This window comes from Idiotropiscis lumnitzeri, unplaced genomic scaffold (genome assembly GCF_059441095.1).
Source record: "Idiotropiscis lumnitzeri isolate Australia: NSW breed Sydney's pygmy pipehorse unplaced genomic scaffold, RoL_Ilum_1.0 HiC_scaffold_81, whole genome shotgun sequence".
Taxonomy (NCBI): Eukaryota; Metazoa; Chordata; class Actinopteri; order Syngnathiformes; family Syngnathidae; genus Idiotropiscis; species Idiotropiscis lumnitzeri.
The window spans coordinates 391366-404990 of NW_028283619.1; the positions used below are offsets into that span (position 1 = coordinate 391366).

General features: G+C 39.9%; 1 long non-coding RNA gene across 3 annotated transcripts in view; it reads left to right on the forward strand.

The window, feature by feature from the left end:
• The first annotated feature begins 2918 nt into the window (after nt 1–2918).
• Nucleotides 2919–13625, forward strand: part of LOC148315605 (uncharacterized) — a 457922-nt gene continuing 447215 nt past the window's right edge. The window contains exons 1-7 of one of the 3 annotated variants that reach the window (XR_015840766.1): nt 2919–3104; nt 3763–3882; nt 4483–4617; nt 5868–6056; nt 8356–8451; nt 9350–9566; nt 9671–9800. This is a non-coding gene — a long non-coding RNA (uncharacterized LOC148315605). Of the gene's footprint in view, nt 3105–3762; nt 3883–4482; nt 4618–5867; nt 6057–8355; nt 8452–9349; nt 9567–9670; nt 9801–13625 lie in introns of those variants that run through there. The other 2 variants (XR_015840765.1, XR_015840767.1) reach the window with 2 other exon arrangements.

Here is a 13625-nt window from a genome sequence, read left to right on the forward strand (position 1 = left end):
AAGGCCGTACAAGTGATAACCGTGATCATCTTCAATTTTAGCTGCAGTATACTAGTGAACAACCACATGAGTTGGTGAAGAGCTGCATCCATATGGAACCTCTGACAGGATATACCAAAGCAAAACAAATCTTGAAGGAGTTTTATGGTGATGACTTCATGATAGCAGAAGCATATTTAAAGGAAGCCATGGATTGGCCAACAATCAAGTCTGAAGATGGTGTTGCACTTCAGTCTTTCACATTATTCCTTATGGGCTGTTTGAACATAATGGCAGATGTTAATTACATGGAGGACTTGGACAACATGGCTAATATAAAGGCATTGGCAAACAAACTTCCATACAGACTTATAGAATCTTGGAGAAAATTTGCCTGCAATCTCCAAGAAAGAACAAATAGAAGAGTGAAGTTTAAGGATTTTGTTGACTTTGTTGACAAGCACGAAAGATTCTATAAAACAGAAAACAAAATCACAACACACAGAAACACCAAAATCAAAGAAAGTCTTCACAACAGTCATTGTGCCCGCCAAGATGGAAAACAACAAAACCACCACGCCAAAGGCAGAACCTGTTTCAGTGGATGCTATTGCCAAACCATGTGCTAATTGTAATGGAGAGCAACAGTCTCACAATTTGTAAGGAATTTAGGAGAAAGCATCACAAGGATAAGATTGACTTCTTGAGGAGCAAGGGTCTGTGTTTTGCATGTTTGATGCACGGTCGCATTAGCAGTTGCTGGAAACAAAAGCTTCAATGTCAAGAATGCTCTAGACTGCATCCTACAGCACTACACATTGTCCATAAACTTCTGCAAAGAAACAGCCTAAGACGATTGTGAATAGCAGTACCTATTAAGCGCCCTCGTACAAACAACAGAAACCTGGGGTGTCACTGGGGCCTGTAAATAGGACTGCATCCTTTCAATAATTCCGGGATGGGTCAAGGCACAAAAAGGAACCAAGACAGTGACGACTTACTGTCCGGTTTAAAAATGCCCTGACGCCTTTTTTAGACTGAAATAACTTACTAAAGTTTTCGTTTTGTGCCATTCAGAATGGGAGAGGGAGCCAGGAGGCGAAACAGCCGTCTTGCCAGTTCAATCCCGCACACCCTCTGACTCTCACCCTCCGTTCTGCCTTTTTATTGAAACTAACTCATCAATAACTAATCACCAGAAGACAGAAAAGCATCAACAACTAATCACCAAGAGACAGAAAACATCAATAACTCACGGTATAAAGGTCAGTTTAACTAAAGCATCAATAACTAATCACCAGGGACTCCAGCAGGCAGAAAATCATAACCCAAGGTCAGTTTAACTAAACACATCTTCAGGATACGGTGTCTGTGTGTGTGTGTGTTAAAATAACAAGTAAGTGTCTCTGTGTGTGTTAAACATTAATGAGTGTATAAAAACATGATTATGAATACACAAACTGATTACCTATCCTCAGCCCATCTTACATTTCCCCCCTGTTGTGGATTTAAAAATCATGTCCTTACGGCTTTAAGACAGATCATCATAATGAAATCATACAACAGTGTGATCATCAGTGGAGGAGCGAAAACCTCACATTAGGGAAAAATTCCCCTCCTCCCTTCCGGCGTAGAATGAGATCCTCATAATTTGATGACCATCAGGGAATAAAACTTGTCCCTGGGGTGACTTGGTGGAGGCCCTTGCCTCGTTGTAGGAGAGGACAGCCGTCCTTACCTCCCGGATCTTCGTGTATGGTGTGTGTGTGTGTGCACGTGTGTGGACAGGGGCAAGAAGTCCATGTGTTTTTACGTTTTAGTGTCCAGTTTGAGTTCGTCATTCTCAACATTAATCAGGTTGTAACGGTACATTTGGGCAACAAACCTACGATTAACCATCATCTTTGTCATAAAAATAATGCAACATGAACAGACTAAACATAACAAAATGAAAACTATAATTATCCCTATATATTGTTTTTTTAAATTCTTCATAGTGGTCATAACATCAATAATTGTTTCGTTTTTATTAAAAATTTAAATGCAGTAATGTACTCCAATCAAGGCTGATATTCCTTTGTTATGTACGTCATTAATTTCCAAACAATATCTAATCTTTTTGTTCTGTGGCTTCAACATATTTATCATCTCATCAATATTAGCACCACAGAGTACTGAGTTTCGAGATCCTCACAATAGTCGTTCTCAAAATGATATTTTTTTTTTATCAATTTAGCTTTGTTAAGGTAAGATATTTTATTGACAATCTAACATTAATATGCAAAGAACATGTACATTAGTACGAAATGTAAAAAAAAATTGTGGTGGGGGGGGGGTGCGAATTGTTTTCTTCTTGGTAGGGGGGGCATGACAGGAAATAATTGAGAACCACTGGTCTAGTCACACACCAGCTCGGGTTCATTCCCTACCAGAGAAATGACATTCCATGTCCCCAGAGCTAGGCGCTTTATGTTGCCGGGGATTGGACTGCCTTTGACTGCCTCCTAGCTCAAAGGAAACCCAAATTCTTTGGTCCCGCCCACTGGTAGTGAGCCGAAGCCCTTGTATTAAATAATAAATAAATACATAAAATAAAAAAATTAATAAATTTAAAAAACGGACCGATCCACTGCTTGGGTTAGTTTGACCCACCTTGAGATCCGTTCCCACTCAGTGACAGTGTCTACAAGCCACTGCCACCAGGCCAGTGAACCGACGTCCAGGCAGTGACAAAAAACGTGATCAAATTACATTGCTCATCATAAGGTGTTTGTGAGACGCTCTTTGTATGTTTCCTCAATTAAGACCTGTTTTCCATTGGTGTATTTGAAAAAAGTGGTGAACCTGTTAAATTCACTACAAAACGTTAAGAAGATGAAAGTAATGTTTGAAGGAATATTATTTTTCTATCGACATGCCGGCGGGCGGGCACAGATAGAGAGTGATAAAGCAGCACCTCCCGCGCGGGGCGTGCTGACGAAAAGGCAAGCGCTCCTCCTCTCATCGCGTCCTTATTAAGACAGAAAAAAGACGCTGTTGAATTTGACCTATTCGCAGTTCGAGCAGGTGCTTAACGCTGGAGAATATCACCACTTCGAAGTTCGAACTGCTGTTGAAACGGAGAGGTAAGTGTTTTTCGTTTGTTTTTATTCAAAACATGCCTCGAGTGCATTTGTTCATGGTTAGAGATAGTTGTGTGGAAAACACTATACAAAGTAGCACCATGGATGTGGGCCTACAACACTGGCCTAGCAAACATGTGCTCCTACATCGACATAATTGACGAGCTCCAGTTAAGCATTGAATAATTATAAAACGTCATGGTGCTTTTACTCATTTAAAGAACTAAACCGACGCGTATTTTCATCCGGTGGTCAGGTTTGCATTGAATGTGAGCACGAGGGACGCTAGCTTGTTGCGTTAGCTTTGCGGAGCTAACAGCTTGCACTTTTGTTATAGAACAACAGAATGCAAGTACCATGATAATTTCTGTCATTAATTTTTGTGTAAGACACGATGTTCACTGGTTAATTACATGATTCTTAAAGCAAAGGTTACTGTGAATGCAATTTTGGTAAGATTTTTGTAGTCACACTGCATAAATCTGTCTGTCTGTTGTTTAAACTTCAATATAAACTATTATGGTTGAAATCGTTAATTGGGATGGAGGGATTGATATTTTTTTAATTTATAATTTATTTTTCTTACACTGATATTGTTAAAACTCCATTTAGCCTATAGTATTAATAATTCTCAACACAAAACTGTCTTTTTTCTTTATAGAATAAACAATGCCTTCCCTGAGATGCAGGAAGTCCCCAAAGCAGGATACTATTGAACATGCAGTCAAGGGTCTGGACAAGACTGCAGAGTTAGAAGCGAAGTATATAAACTCATTTAAAGGTATGATGTTAACGCTTTTGCTAAGATATATTATTGTTTTCTGATAACCAAGCTGACATCGTTTTTTAAGTGGTTATTTTACATTAAGAGTGTCTTGAACTTTTCTTTTGTCAGTTTCAAGTTATTTCAGTGAGCGTGAAACCTGATGGTAGGAGTTCTATCTAAATTAAGGCTGTACTTGATGACGCCCTCCGGCATTTTCATACCACAATAGACCGGTGAACAAGTCCGATATTGATAGTCTAGTGTAAAGCACGTTATACGTCACAGAGATCACGTGACGCGATCCAATATGACTGTGTATACAGTGTATGTCATTGTTATGAAACTAAATAATCTTAAAGTTTTTTTTTTACGTAACCAGGTGCCATTGACATTTGTACTTTCAGTCCTAATACATACTGGCTAATGCAATGCTGGAAAATGAATTTTGGCTGGTCTGTTCCTTTAAAATCATAAAGAAGGGCTCTGCTCTATCCCTCACAAGAAGCAATGTTTCAAACCACCCTACATTAGTATAGTGGCCCAAATGAATATGATGACTCCTTATTTGTGTGCTTAAAAATATGACGAAGCTATCTTGATTTCCCTGTTAACTAGGTCGAGGAGTATTTACCAAGGCCCCTTTCAGGAAAGATGACTTTATTCTTTATTATGGAGTACAGAGGAAAATTGATAGATTCTGATAAATCTCAACGCAGGAAGATGGATGGAAGAGGCACTGTCTTTTTGGAGGTGAGGCAAAGATTGAGATGTTATCTTATTTTTGTTTTTATTTAAAAAAATAAACACATGCTCATCCCATAAGTGTTAGGGGAAAAATCATTCTCTAAGCAAAAATGTATACCGTATTTTCGCACCCAAAAGACGCGCCGTGTCAAAGGGCGCAACACCTGTTGAGGCCGCTATTTCTGTCTTTGTAACATATACTGGACGCACCGCCTGACAAGACGATAGCACAGCTGCTGTTAGCATAGCATGAACTTGGCAGAGCTGCCCACACTGACACAGCCGATAGCAGCCTACTATGCCCCAATAACATGAGCAATCACCCCATTGTTGCAGCAGACGCCAAGTCTCTATTGACAATAGCTGACAATGGCTCAGGCCAATATTAGGTGCATTGGCAATCGCCTACAAAGCAACGTCAGGGGAGGGACTTGGCTGCTCACCACACTCCTTAGAGTCACGGTTTCAAAAAAAAATAAAAAACTCATCATACAAGCAAACAATGAAACATAGAAATAAGATTAACACAAACATGTATCTCTCATGCCATCAATATACCCCAAAAAAATGAAAATAATACAAAAGCCACTCAGCCTTAGCTAATTCAAGCAATGCATTCTGGGAGCAGAGACCCACAATCCCATAGCTGTTTAGAGAGATTTGCATGGCTGTTTAAAGAGATGTGCTGTTATGCTTTGGACTTTTTGTCTGTTGTCTAAACCTGGGACGTTTCTTGCTTGCAATAACATAAATGATAAGACAGACTAAAACATTGTGGACAGCTGCCCTTTGTCCAGCTTTTTCCAACACCATCACCCAAACATTATAGTCAGATGGTGTATTTGTCACGGTCGATTGTAAGCATGGACAACTCACTCTTTGCCCAGCAGGGTGTGCTAACATGCACTTCCAACAGCTCGTTGATGACAAGGGCTGATGGACGTGAGTGGTACTTTGTCCATTTAATGGACGCATCGACTGACAGGGCGCTTTGTTTGCTTATGACTGCGAAAATACGGTAATTACTTTTATTCATGCGTTGAATCTGTACAAATGAAAATATAGACCATGAAGTCTCAAAGACAAGCTGTTAATAGGGTCTGATTCCAATAGAAATTTCTTGTATGATTTGATTTAGAAGATTTAAAAATTGTGGATTTCCTATTTTTATGTTTTGTGTACACAAGATTGTCTCAAAGATTAATTTCTGACATTGATTGAATAATTGTTTTTTTTTTTTTTAAATCTATTTTAAGTGTTGATGCCGCTCAAGAAGATGGCAGTCTGGGAAGACTGGTTAATGATGACCACATGCACCCCAACTGTAAAATGAAGAAGAAGACAACAGAGGACAGACCACACCTCTGTCTGTTTGCGCTCCGAGACATTGATGTTGGCGAAGAAATAACTTAAGACTATGGACCAGCTGGCCTTGGAGAACACAGGTTTGTAAGATGCATCTTTAAGTACAATAACAGAGCCCACTTGTGGTGTTCTGGTGATGTAGTTTCCAATTAGTTTGGCAATCTAATAAATGTATGTTGAGGTTTCTATGGAAGTTGAACATGCTGACTGACTGGGGGAGTTCTCCATTGTCCACTATCTGTAATTCAAATTTGTGGGTCTGAGTCAAAGTTTGGCTCTTCAGGAACAACGAACTGGTCAGGGAGTGACAGTATTACAAAGTTCTGCGTTACTCTTTTCTGGGCGGTGGCCCTGTTAGGCCATCATATGCCATATTGCAAATATACCCATTGTGGGACTAATTAAGGACATCTTTATGTTGTGGTTTCCCTACCAGAACCAGCACCAACCCTGTATATTCATGATATAAAACACTGTTTCAATTTGATATTTAGCCTTTCTATACTGTAAAAATAGAAGACCCCAGGCTTTCCTGCGCCCCCTTGCCCAATTGGTGGTGTTCAGGAGACAACCTGGGACTGAAATATCAGTCACAACCAGTGTTGTTTTCGTCACTGATGACTATGACGAAAATACTTCGTTAACGCCCCTTTTTTAATGACGATGACAAGCTAAACGAGGTTCTTTTATGACGAAAACATGACGTGATGTACATGAATTTTTTTCGTTGACGAGACAAAATTGTTAGCATGTGGTTCATAAATTATTTTATGTTGCTTTTAGTGAAATAAAGCCACAACAGTTGCCCAACAAAATGTTTTGCTTCTCTGCTTATTTTGGAGCAGTGAGCATTGATTCCACTGTTGCCACTTTTTTCTGTTTGTAATGAAGAATCCTTTGTAGTCCATCCAAAAGTCTTGGGGTGGGTCTTGGGTGGAAACCTTGAATGCCTTGTTTTAACTCAAATGGACTTAAACCCATCCATCCATCCATCCGTTATCTGTACCGCTTCTCCTCACTAGGGTCGCGGGGGGTGTTGGAGCCGATCCCAGCTGTCTTCGGCAGTAGGCGAGGTACACCCTTGAATTGGTGTCCAGCCAATCGCAGGGCATACATAGACGAACAACCATCCACGCTCACACTCATGCCTAGGGGCAATTAGAGTGTCCAAGCAACTTGCCATGCATGTTTTAAGAATATGGGAGGAAACCGAATTACCCAGAGGAAACCCACGCAGGAAGGCCGGAGCCAGAATCGTACCTACGACCTCAATATTGTGAGGCCATCCTGCTAACCAGTTGGGCCACCGTGCCGCTTGGACTAAAACCTTTGTGAATAAATTGACGAAAACTAGGGTAAAACTTTTTTTGCGTTTCCGTCGATTAAAACTGGACTAAAACCCTTTTTTTAGTTTTCGTTGACTAAAACTGGACTAAAACTATAACGAATTGGGATGACTAAATGTGATGTAAACAAATCAGCACTTTGTCCAAATGACTTGGACAAAATCTAAAATGCCTGCCAAAAACAACACTGGTCACAACACGTGTCTACAGAAGATTAATTGGCATGGGCGAAATTAATTAGTTTTATTTCATTCATGAGCTTATGTTTTGTTTTGGGTGGCTAAGGCTTAAAATGTGTAAAAATCTAATCCAACCTCAAATATAATTAATTCAATAAATTTATGATGCTACTAAAACATCGAAGCAGCCTCCTCCAGGCTTTACAGACTCAGAAATGGAGGTATGCGTATCGTGTACTCATCCTGTCGTGTCTCGAGATGTTAAAATTGCAGTTAGATAGACGTGTGCTGATTAGACAAGACTTCTAATATATCTGGTGTCACAGGATATTTGTCAGTGAATGTGTATGTCTGGTTTGAGGCTCACTCAGCTTTTTCTTGTGTTGTGGGGTCCAGTTGAGTTGAATTGCGTGTCAGGTATGTTGGCCATCTGACACCCAACTGTCAGGTTTGTGTTTGTGGGGACCCCGTAGAGCCATTTTTATTGTTGACATAAATCATAGCTAATCATCTTTTCCTTCATTATCATATGAAATACAGTTAGGAGTTGTATGTGCCTTTACTATGTTATAATCTTAGAACCTACCAGCCACTACAGGTGTCCGACAAGAAGACTTTTGGCTGTCCTGTGCTCCATTGCGCCCCTGGTGGCGTTCAAAAGACAACCTGTGACTGAAATATCAGTCACAACATATCTCTACTGAAGATTAATTGTCATGCGCTAAAGTAATTGGTTTTGTTTCATTCGTGAACTTGTTAGTTTTTGTTTTGGGTGGCCAAAGCCTAAAATGTGTAAAATTCTGATCCATTTTCTTTTTTTAATTCATTAAATTAATATTCAACTTGTTCATTAGGATGGAGGACAACCGACAATGACTGAATCGGCTGAGGTTGATGCCACCAGAACATCGAAGCAGCCTTCTCAAGTTTTGACAGACTCTGAAAAGGAGGTATGCGTATCATGTGGTCATCCTGTCGTGTCTTGAGATGTTAAAATTACAGTTAGATAGACCTGTGCTGGTTGGACAAGTTTTCTAATATATCTGGACATAAATCGTAGCTAATAATATTTTCCCTCATCATCATATGATATACAGTTATGCCTAGTATATGTCTTTACTATGTTACAATCTAAGAACCTACCAGCCACTACAGTTCTCTCATTGGGAGACTTAAGCTTTCGTCAGGTTGTCGACTGCTGCATTGCCCTCTTATTGGCTTTAAGTACACAACCTGTAACTGAATTATCTGTCAGAACAGAACCTATGTGTCTACAGCAGGTGATTTGGCATGTGGATTCTTCAGATTTTTAGAAAATAGGTAAAATTGTGATCAAAAGTTTAAAATGTCTAAAATTCTGGTATAGTTTGCAATAGTATATCTATTAAATCATTTCAAAACTTCTTAACAAGGATGGAGAACATTGGCTGTGATCGAATTGGTTGAGGTTTAGATTACCAGGACCATTGAGCAGCCTCCTCGGGATCTACAAATTTAGGAATGAAGATATGCATCCCATGTTACAATCCTGTTATGGCCCGAGGTTTTGAAGTTGCAGTTACATATTGGGCTGGGCGATATGGCTGATAAGTACATAGCGATATAAGTATTTCATATGGGTCCATCGATACACATTGAATTCTTTTTTTATATTATTTTATTTATTATCGTTTTTATTTTCCAATATTTTCACTGCCCTGTTAAAAAAACATTTAATGTAGTTTTCCTCCCGGGAGCTTTTTGTTACGGTCAATTAATTTTGTTATTACATTATTTTGTCATATCATTCATCAATATTTTAGTTTTTTTTTTTTTTTTCAAATAGAATTAAGACCTTTTTCTGTGCAGATTCCTCTGGGGATTAAGTATTTAATGGGTTCTCAATTTTCTCTTGGACTCTGATGCAACCCAGTCTCCTCCCTTGGACAAAAAATATGGGCTGAATCTTCCTTGGAATAACGACACAGATTCTGACGAATCATTGTCAAATCCTGCCCCTGAACTTTGCGCCTCAGACCCAGACCATATTACTATCCCAAGGCTCAGGAGGACCAAAAGTATACAGGTAAACAACCCATATAGATTTCAGGGAATCTTACAAGCAAATTGCATATATTTTATTGGTCTCCTGCCTTCTATCCTTTATATTTCGTTGTTGTTGTTTTTTAGATTAAAAAAACAGGCTGACTTTGGAATGGATAAGCATTATTACTCCAACTCAGATGACAGTGGAGATGAATATATTCCGGATACAAGTGAGGCCTCTGATTCAGACGGAAGTGAATCTTTGAAAATTGTGGACCCTCTCTTGAAGTCTAAGAATGCCTTCAGAGATTTTTCTCCCACACCACGAATCTCAAAAGCCACCTCAACGCAGGTTGTTAATCAAGGGCGTTCACCCGTTCGGAGGAGTAGCAGCACTGGTGTGATTCTTGAATTCTATGGCTCTTCAAATATTTGTGCAGTTTAACACAAATCATCCAAAATAGAATTCAAGCACATCTGTGACAGAAATTCAAATTCAGAAGTCAAAGAGAGAGAACAAAAAAAAAAATCTAATGCTGCGCTTCTTCCGAAGACATATACTGTAAACATTAAATGTATGTTAGGACAATCTTGAAAAAAGTATTAGAACACCCTTTACTTTTATTTCTTGTTAATTTTATTAACCAAAATATGTCCATTTTTATTACAGATTAATGAATACAAAATTAAAACTCTAATCAGCTACTTTTTAATCGTTATATTTGTATAAACAAATGTTATACATCTGTGTGTTAACTTATACAAGAAATGACGGAAAAGCAAGGGTGGTTTAGTATTTTTTTATCGTATATAGTCTGTATAATATCTTTAACCTATGCTGATGCTGTTTAATACTGATTTAAATAATAATAATAATGTCATAATCTGTTGGTTTTACATGAACAAAACCTTTCAAGCACTTTTTAAAATTCTAAATACTACCTCTTGTCAGTAAGTTGGTTCACAGCACTGCCTTGGAGTGAAAGTGTGTAGTGCTGAGACAGTCGGTATGTGCTGAGTCGTCTGACGTTTGTGTGACTGGTACCCAGGAAGGTAGCAAAACCAGGCAGTGTGTATGTCGTACCCAGGAAGGCAGAGAAACCAAGCAATATGTATGTGGTACCCACGAAGGCAGAGAAACTAAGCAGTGTGTATGTGGTACCCGGGAAGGTAGCAAAACCAGGGAGTGTGCATAGATACAGACCCCAAAAGTGATTAAAACCAAATAAAGTCCCCAGAAGATCATCTGTAGTCAGGTGAAGGACCCTGTACTTTGTTCAACTCATTTACTCCCTTAGACGTACAAAGACGTCTTTTAATGCAATGGCGCCCTCTACCAAAGACGTATAAGTACGTTTCCTGTCTTTTTTACGTCATAGTGTACATAAGGGTCTGATGCAACCTCTGACTGAGAATCAGCCATGTCCGCATTGTGAATCATGTAAAAATCACCCAGCAGGGGGCAGAGGTGCAAAAGATCCGCCTTGAATCTGCGCCAGAGGTACAAATGGGGGGCGGGATCCTGGGGTAGACTTATAAGTGTGGAGAGCAGCGTGGGTAGCAGCAGCATCGGCAGCACTAGCAGCAGTCGCATTAGTAGCGTTAGCAATGAAATCCTCCAAGCAAATGACGATCGAGGAATGCTTTTTTGTAAAAAAAAGCTTCCTAAAAGCATCAAGGCGATGGAGACGCTTTGGTTGAGAGGATGACGCTTTGTCGTCGTCACAACAAACAGGCGTTTAAAGAGGGTGCGCGTGCCTTGCGGCCTGCATCGCCTGCCTTCGGACAATAGCCAAAGCAGCTGAGAGTCCTCACCAGATCCCCCCGAACGAGGAGGTAAGCGCTCGCAAGTTACCATTGAACATGTGGTTTTACCCCTCATGCTTTTATTGTACATATCATGCATCTTGCGGGCAGAAAATGTCGCATAAATGTGCAGTTAGACGCAAGCGTATCTCCTCCCCGACGAGGAAACAACAATACTGAATGGTGTGGTAATCATGCATACTTTCTAAAATTCACAGATTGTGCATCCCGCGGCAAGAAAGTTCCTCCTCGTCTTGTTGGTGTAAAGAAAGGTAAATTATAATATGAAACTTCACACGCCAGCAATAAAATGCAGCAATAAATATATATTTCCAATTGTTTATATTTCTGTAATTTACAGGTTGTGCATCAGGAAGCAGTGGTTCCGGATGGCGTCACACTGGATGGCAACCGAGGAAAATCGACTTTACAGCAACCCCTGGACCACTGAATGCCGCTGCCCATTTGGAGTCTGAGGAGCCAGCTGATTTCCTGCAGCTGTTTCTCACGGATGAGCTTCTGCAGCACATCGCGGATGCCAGCAATCACTTCCCAGACAATTATTTTCACACAAACCCCAGTGGACAAACACAAGCTCGCCTATTTTCCACGGACCAGCAAAGCCAGACCACAACGAAAGTGTCGGGTCTGTTTGCGCAAAGGCAAACGGAGTGAAACAAGAATGTGGTGTGAACTATGTTGTGTGCCCTTGCATCAAGGCAACTGTTTTATTTTATATCACACAAAAAAAAAGTATGTATGACACTGATGTATTTCATTTTTGTACATAGTTCAACAGTTCAGTCGTTTAGTGTTATGTGCAAATAAATTTATTTTATCAAAAACATATTTTTTGTGCTTTTTTTTGTTATTTTATAGAAGGCATGCATTATTTAGATGTTAGAGGTGTCATAAAAGCCATAAATAATAGTGTCAAAGTTCAAATTATGGTCAAAATGCATCAGTTTACAAAAAGCTCATTTTCTCAGTTTTTTCCCCAGGGATTGGAGTTTTCATGAAATTTAGCTATTTTCAAATGCCGATTGTTCAAGAATGGAAAAAGATAGGAACAAACATTTTTTTTCTGTTGAAAGAAGAGAGTCTCATCTTTCTTCGGGTGTGCTCCATGTCTATATAGCATTAGAATACAATATTCTGTGGGCCTTGCAATATTAGTCAAAACCCAGGAAAACTCTGGGATTGAGTGGGTTGCTCCAGTGAAAATGGCTGGTATTTAATGAGTTAAGACTGGTTAGGACATCCGGCTCGCAGTCCCAAGGTTCAGGGTTCGATCCCGGGACCCAGCTTTCCTGTGTGGAGGTTGCATTTGTGAGTGAGTTTGAGCGCAGATGGTTGTTCGTCTTTGCGTGCCCTGCGATTGGCTGGCAACCACTTCAGGGTGTGCCCCGCCTACTGCCCGTTGACAGCTGGGTAGGCTCCAGCACGCTATCCTTGTGAGAATAAGCGGATTGGATATTACATGTATGTGTTTATGCCCTAGGCCAGGCGAGGGCAAACTACGGCCCGGGGGCCACATGCGGCCCGTTAAAAGTTTTAATCCGGGCCGCCGAACTTGAAAAAAATTTAATGAATAAACCTTGTTAATGTTTTATTTTCTAAACACTGTGGTTTTCAAAGACAAATATTATTGTTGGAATGCTTTTATTCACTTTCATATAAAATTAAATGTATTTTTTTTCTCAGATGAGGTGAGGTTTCCAAAACACTCCATCCATCTGCTCCTGGTCCGGCCCCTCTGTCATATTTTAGAACCCATTGTGGTCCTCCAATCAAAAAGTTTGCCCGCCCCTGCCCTAGGCTTTGTGTCTTTGCTTGGTTGACTGTGTAATGAGTGTATGAATGCATTTCTTTCTACCAGACACCTTGGACTTCCCATGGCAGATTAATAATCTATTTTATCTATCCATCAGGGTCACGAATGTCATTTGATGAGTAGAGAATTTAGAGTCTCCAATTAACCTAATATACATGGATTTGCGCATGGAAACCTGAGAAAAAGCCCTTAGTCCTACTTTTCCATCTGAACCACTTTATCCTCACGAGGGTCACAGCCGTGACATCCCAGCTGACTTCAGAAAGTAATTGGGCGACGACTCATGATCTCTTGGTTGAATAATATTGTTAGGGGCTCAAAATGGCCCTCTACAATAAAATGGCAGAAGAATATTACATACTCTCTGGCAGAAGAATATTGCGTTTTTTTGTTTTGTCCAATTAACTTAAATAAAACTTGGGAAAATTTAATGATTCCATGTAAACCAGCTGGTCTTCC